We start from the raw sequence: 5,701 nt of genomic DNA on the forward strand, positions 1-5,701 counted from the left end.
TCCTTCATATGGAATAGACTCATACAAAACTATATACAAAAAGGTTCCAGACGTATTACACCAGCAGCAAAGGAAGGATGATTAAATGTCCGAATGAGTGGATGACCTCAGTGCTGCAAGAGCAGCCAGGATAGTCACCAGGGTGACAAACTAAGGGCACCTGTCTTTGGTGCAACCTGGGCAGGGTCACAAAATCAGCGCCCAAGATCACATTACTGGAGTGAGGTTTAATTATATCATAATTTCTGGAAGAAATTGAAGAGTTTTGCATGTTTTCAAAGTCCTATAGCAGAAGCTAGAAACAGCTTAGTTAGAGGCTTATTAAGGGCAGCAGGGCAGGCAGAATGACACTGACAGTTACGATTGCCCCGATGCATTTATTTTAAATGAAAGAGCCCATTCTGCTGGAGGAGAAAAGGAAAGTCATAAGCATGTGGCTGTTTTAGCAACACTACTCTTAAAGGTCCACAGTTTCTAATTTCCTCTCATCACATGTGTGGAATGCAGAGGGGTAGAATTAGAAACTTGCCAATGAATAGTTTCACCACTGAAAACAACTGATAATCAGTTACTGCTTGTGTTTTTCTTCTGTAAGCATTTATTCCTTCTGAATTCCTTTACAGTTTATCTAGTGATTGAGCAGAATGCTGCACCTTTGCCATCAAAATCATATATGCTTTCATGAGAAGTCCTGGCATTTACTGACATATTGGGCAGGGGGTGGGGTTAAGGGATACAAAAAAATAATACATTGAGCATAAAGTGTCACCTCTCATTTTCCAGATAGTCCTTGGGCTGAAGAGGACACTGGCAACCGTAAATATTATGTGGGCCACATTTTCATACTGCATCAATATTAACTGGACACTGAAGAAGAAAGTATGAAACTAGAAAATTAATATATTGCAGGAGGACAATCATTATCATATTTCTATTTACCAGCTTTTTATTCCTAGTTTTTATCAAGGGCAAGAAGTGAAATTGGCATCTTATTTCTTCTTATGTGTTGGTATATATCTATTGAACAGCCTAACTGTCTGAATGTGGATGGCTACTGAAACTGAATACTGAAAAAGGAAACCAACCTTAAAAAAACAAAAACAAAAAAACCTTCTATGACATAGTGAAGTGCACTGTCACTCTCTGGGAACAGCAACTGATATTGCATATTCTACTGAGCTCTGTGCAAGAGTAGCTTGATTCTGCACTAAGGAAAAAAAAACATTCTGCAACCTGTATAAATTATACTAATTTCACATGGGTGCTTATTGCACCTGCATTACCTGTGTTAATGAAATATCATCCACGATGTAGTGGTCATCAGTATTTCTTACAGCAGTGAATTCTCTGGGTTAATTACACATGGTGGGAAGGAGTCAGTCCTACTGGGTGGCCAAGAGACAGAAAGAGTGTAGATATAATTCCATATATCCCTGCTGAGAACCTAAAATGTTCTCCATATATCCCTTCCCTGTGGGGCTCCCTCAAATGAGGTGAGGGCTTCCTCAAATGATGAAGAAAGGGCCTTTCCAGTGGAGGCTCCCACTATTCAGTGACCTCCACAGAGAGGCTTCCTTGGCATTTGCACTGTGATCTTTTCAGCACCAGTGAAGCTCCTTTTATTTTCCCAGGATCTTTTATTTATTTATTTATTTATTTATTTATTAGCTCTTTGTTTTTCAAAATGTGTGCTTTTAGATCTTTGCCCTGCTGTTGGCTTTTATCTTGATTACTACCCTGGTATTATTCTGTTCTGAACCTAAGATTTTATATTATGTTTAACTATGTTATTATACTCCTTCATGGATCACTGCCTTGTCGTGGAGAAGGGGCTTGCGTAGCTCAATGAAGCTATGAGCTTTGCCATGCAGAGTCACCCAAGACGGACAGGTCATAGCAGAGAGCTCTGACAAAATGTGATCCACTGGAGAAGGAAATGGCAACCCACTCCAGTATCTTTGCCATGAAAACCCCATGGACAGTACCAAAAGGCAAAAAGATATGATGCCGGAAGATGAGCCCCTCAGGTCAGAAGGTGTCCAATGTGCTACTGGGGAAGAGCAGAGGGCTAGTACTAGTAGTGCCAGAAAGAATGAAGCCACTGGATCAAAGCCGAAAGGACACTCAGTTGCTGATGTATCTGGTGGTGAAAGGAAAGTCCAATGCTGCAAAGATCTATACTCCGTAGGAACCTGGAATGTAAGATCCATGAATCCAGGCAAGCTGGATGTGGTCAAACAAGAGATGACAAGACTGAACATTGACATCTTAGGAATCAGTGAACTAAAATGGACAGGAATGGGTGAATTTAATTCAGATGACCATCAGGTATACTACTGCGGGCAAGAATCCCTCAGAAGAAATGGAGTAACCTTCATAGTCAATAAAAGAGTAGGAAAAGCAGTACTGGGATACAATCTCCAAAATGACAGAATGATCTCAGTTTGAATCCAGGAAAACCATTCAACATCACAATAGTTCAAGTCTATGCCCCAACCACTGGTGCTGAAGAGGCTGAAGTTGACCGGTTCTATGAAGGCCTACAACACCTTCTAGGATTAACACCCTAAATGATGTCCTTATCATCATGGGGGATAGGAATGCTAAAGTAGGAAGCCAAAAGATAACTGGAATAACAGGCGAGTTTGGCCTTGGAGTACAAAATGAAGCAGGGCACAGGCTGGTAGAATTTTGTCAAGAGACTACGATGGTCATAGCAAACACTCTTTTCCAACAACCCAAGAGATGACTCTACACATGGACATAACCAGAGGTCAACACAGGAATCAGATTGACTGGTTGGGAAATTGAGTTTTGAGATAGACCAATGCAGTGTCCAATGGATTAGAGTATGGTTGATAGACCAAAAGTAGAGGGTAACTATTGCTGGAGAATGGTGAGTGGAATCCCCCAGGGCTCTGTCCTGGGATCAATCCTGTTCAATCTTTTCATCAGTGACCTGGAACAGGGGGTGACCAGTCTGCTGATCAGATTCACAGACAATACTAAAATGAGGGCGGTGGCCACAACTAAGGAGCAGGAACTCCAGATCCGGAAGGATATGGACAGACTATGGAAATGGACAGGGGACAACAGGATGGTGTTCAATGTAGATAAGTGCAAGGTCTTGCACTTGTGGCATAGGAATGGGTGTCATAAGTACAGGTTAGGGGACAAGTGGCTAGAAATTTGGATGCCTGTAAGTACTTCCTGACAGTTAGGACCTCAAGGATATGGAATGGGCTTCCAATCAGTGAGGGTGTTCAAGGATAGGCTGGACATGCATATGGTAGGCATGTCATAAGTGGAGCCAGCTGGAGCCAGGGGTCAGACTAGATGGCCCAGGAGGTCCATTCTGACTTGCTGTGTTTCAATGTTTCTGTGTTAGGCATCCTTGCAGGATAATAAATTTAATGAAACATAGTATGGCTTACATCTGAGTATATATATATAAATGATTGGGCTACATGTGTGCAATTCTAAGCTCCACTGGGCTTATTTATGGGTGAGTATGCAGTGGACTCAGATTGACTATGTGTTGGAAAACTCAACAGTGGCCACAGGATTGGAAAAGGTCAGTTTACATTCCGATCCCAAAGAAGGGCAATGCCAAAGAATGTTCAAACTACCACACCATTGCACTCATTTCACATGCTAGCAAAGTTATGCTCAAAATCCTACAAGCTAGGCTGCAGCAGTATGTGGACCAAGAACTACCAGAAGTACAGGCAGGATTTCGAAGAGGGAGAGGAACTATAGATCAAATTGCCAACATACGCTGGATCATGGAGAAAGCTAGGGAGTTCCAGAAAAACATCTGCTTCATTGACTATGCTAAAGCCTTTGATTGTGTGGATCACAACAAATTGTGGCAACTTCTTAAAGAGATGGGAGTACCTGACCATCTTATTTGTCTCTTGAGAAACCTATATAAGGGTCAAGAAGCAACAGTGAGAAGTGGACACGGAACCACTGATTGGTTCAAAATTGAGAAAGGAGTTCGGCAACGCTGTATACTGTCTCCCTGTCTATTTAACTTATATGCAGAGCACATCATGAGAAAGGCGGAGCTAGATGAATTACCAATTGGAATTAAGATTGCTGGGAGAAATATCAACAACCTCAGATATGCAGATGATACCACTCTCATGGCAGAAAGTGAAGAGGAACTAAAGAGCCTCTTGATGCGGGTGAAGGAGGAGAGTGCAAAAGTTGGCTTGGAACTCAACATTAAGAAAACTAAGATCATGGCATCCGGTCCTCTCACTTCCTGGCAAATAGATGGGGAAGAAATGGAGGTAGTGACAGATTTTATTTTCCTGGGCTCCAAGATCACTGCAGACTGTGACTGCAGCCAAGAAATTAAAAGACGCTTGCTCCTGGGGAGGAAAGCGATGGCAAATCTAGACGGCATACTAAAAAGCAGAGACATCACCCTACCAACAAAAGTGTGTATAGTCAAGGCTATGGTTTTTCCAGTTGCAATGTATGGCTGTGAAAGCTGGACCATAAGGAAGGCTGAGCGCAAAAGGATTGAGGCCTTTGAATTGTGGTGCTGGAGGAGACTCCTGCGAGTCCCTTGGACCGCAAGGCAATCAAACCGGTCAGTCCTAGAGGAGATCAACCCTGACTGCTCTTTAGAAGGCCAGATACTGAAGATGAATCTCAAATACTTTGGCCACCTAATGAGAAGGAAGGACTCCCTGGAGAAGAGTCTAATGCGGGGAACAATAGATGGCAAAAGAAGAAGCGGACGGCAGAAGATGAGGTGGCTGGATGGAGTCACTGAGGCAGTTGGTGTGAGCTTAGGTGGACTCTGGGAGATGGTAGGGGACAGGAAGGCCTGGAGGAATGCTGTCCATGGGGTCGCGATGGGTCAGACACGACTTCACGACTAACAACAACAACGTTATTATATTGTATAGTTTTAAGCTGTGACTTGTAAACTGCTTGACAAGCTTTGGCTGACAGATGATACAGAAATGTAATCAATCAATCAAATAATAAATTCATAATTTTATGACATTTGATCATCTCTCCCTTGCCCCTGCCTCCGAGTTGCAATTTTAGGATGCTCTCACCATTTCTGCCCACCTCTCCTCAGCCACACTCACTGATTTTGTACCTACCGGAACATTTTCTGGATTCTTGCTGCCACACTCATTGCTGAGTCAATAGATTAGGATAAGAGTGACTGATCCAGACATGGTGTCCCGTCATTCTGGATGTTTGCCAGGTAGCTTAGTGTGATGTCCAAAGACAGAATGGCTTTTCTGTAATGGAGTGCTTGTTGAGAACGAGCCACTCTGATAACCCATGGGTTAAACTAGGATGTTCAGATGGTTTGTTCTCAGAGTGGTTTGTTGTAGTGTCTGAACCCAGCAGAGTGATTTTATTGTAGGCTGATGGGATTGATTTGAGAACCTCCTGGCAAGAGGAAATCCCTGCCACTCCTTCTAATCTCCCTAGAGCTGCTGCCAAACTTCCTAATTTCTTCTCCCAACCCCCTTTGTCTCAAGAGGAATTTTATTTTTAATAGAAATCTTAAAGAAAACAAACCGGAGAAAATTCCAAAATTCATCTGCAGGGGTCATCCTCTCCCCGCCCCCAATCATGCGCAAACGCAGAGAATGAAATATCCACTGCTGGGAATTACCCCTTTCCTCATGGATCTCTAGCTCAGGGATGTCTGGTCCTCTGG

The 5,701-nt window shown here is 43.0% G+C and overlaps 1 long non-coding RNA gene across 1 annotated transcript; it reads left to right on the top strand.

Moving 5' to 3' along the window:
• The first annotated feature begins 2,657 nt into the window (after window positions 1-2,657).
• Window positions 2,658-5,482, top strand: LOC123030224. The gene is made up of 3 exons (XR_006416063.1): window positions 2,658-2,798; window positions 5,246-5,251; window positions 5,472-5,482. It is a non-coding gene; the product is annotated as an uncharacterized LOC123030224 (long non-coding RNA).
• Window positions 5,483-5,701: the final 219 nt, after the last annotated feature.

The sequence above is a fragment of the Varanus komodoensis genome, unplaced genomic scaffold (genome assembly GCF_004798865.1).
Source record: "Varanus komodoensis strain SLA01 unplaced genomic scaffold, ASM479886v1 scaffold43, whole genome shotgun sequence".
Taxonomy (NCBI): Eukaryota; Metazoa; Chordata; class Lepidosauria; order Squamata; family Varanidae; genus Varanus; species Varanus komodoensis.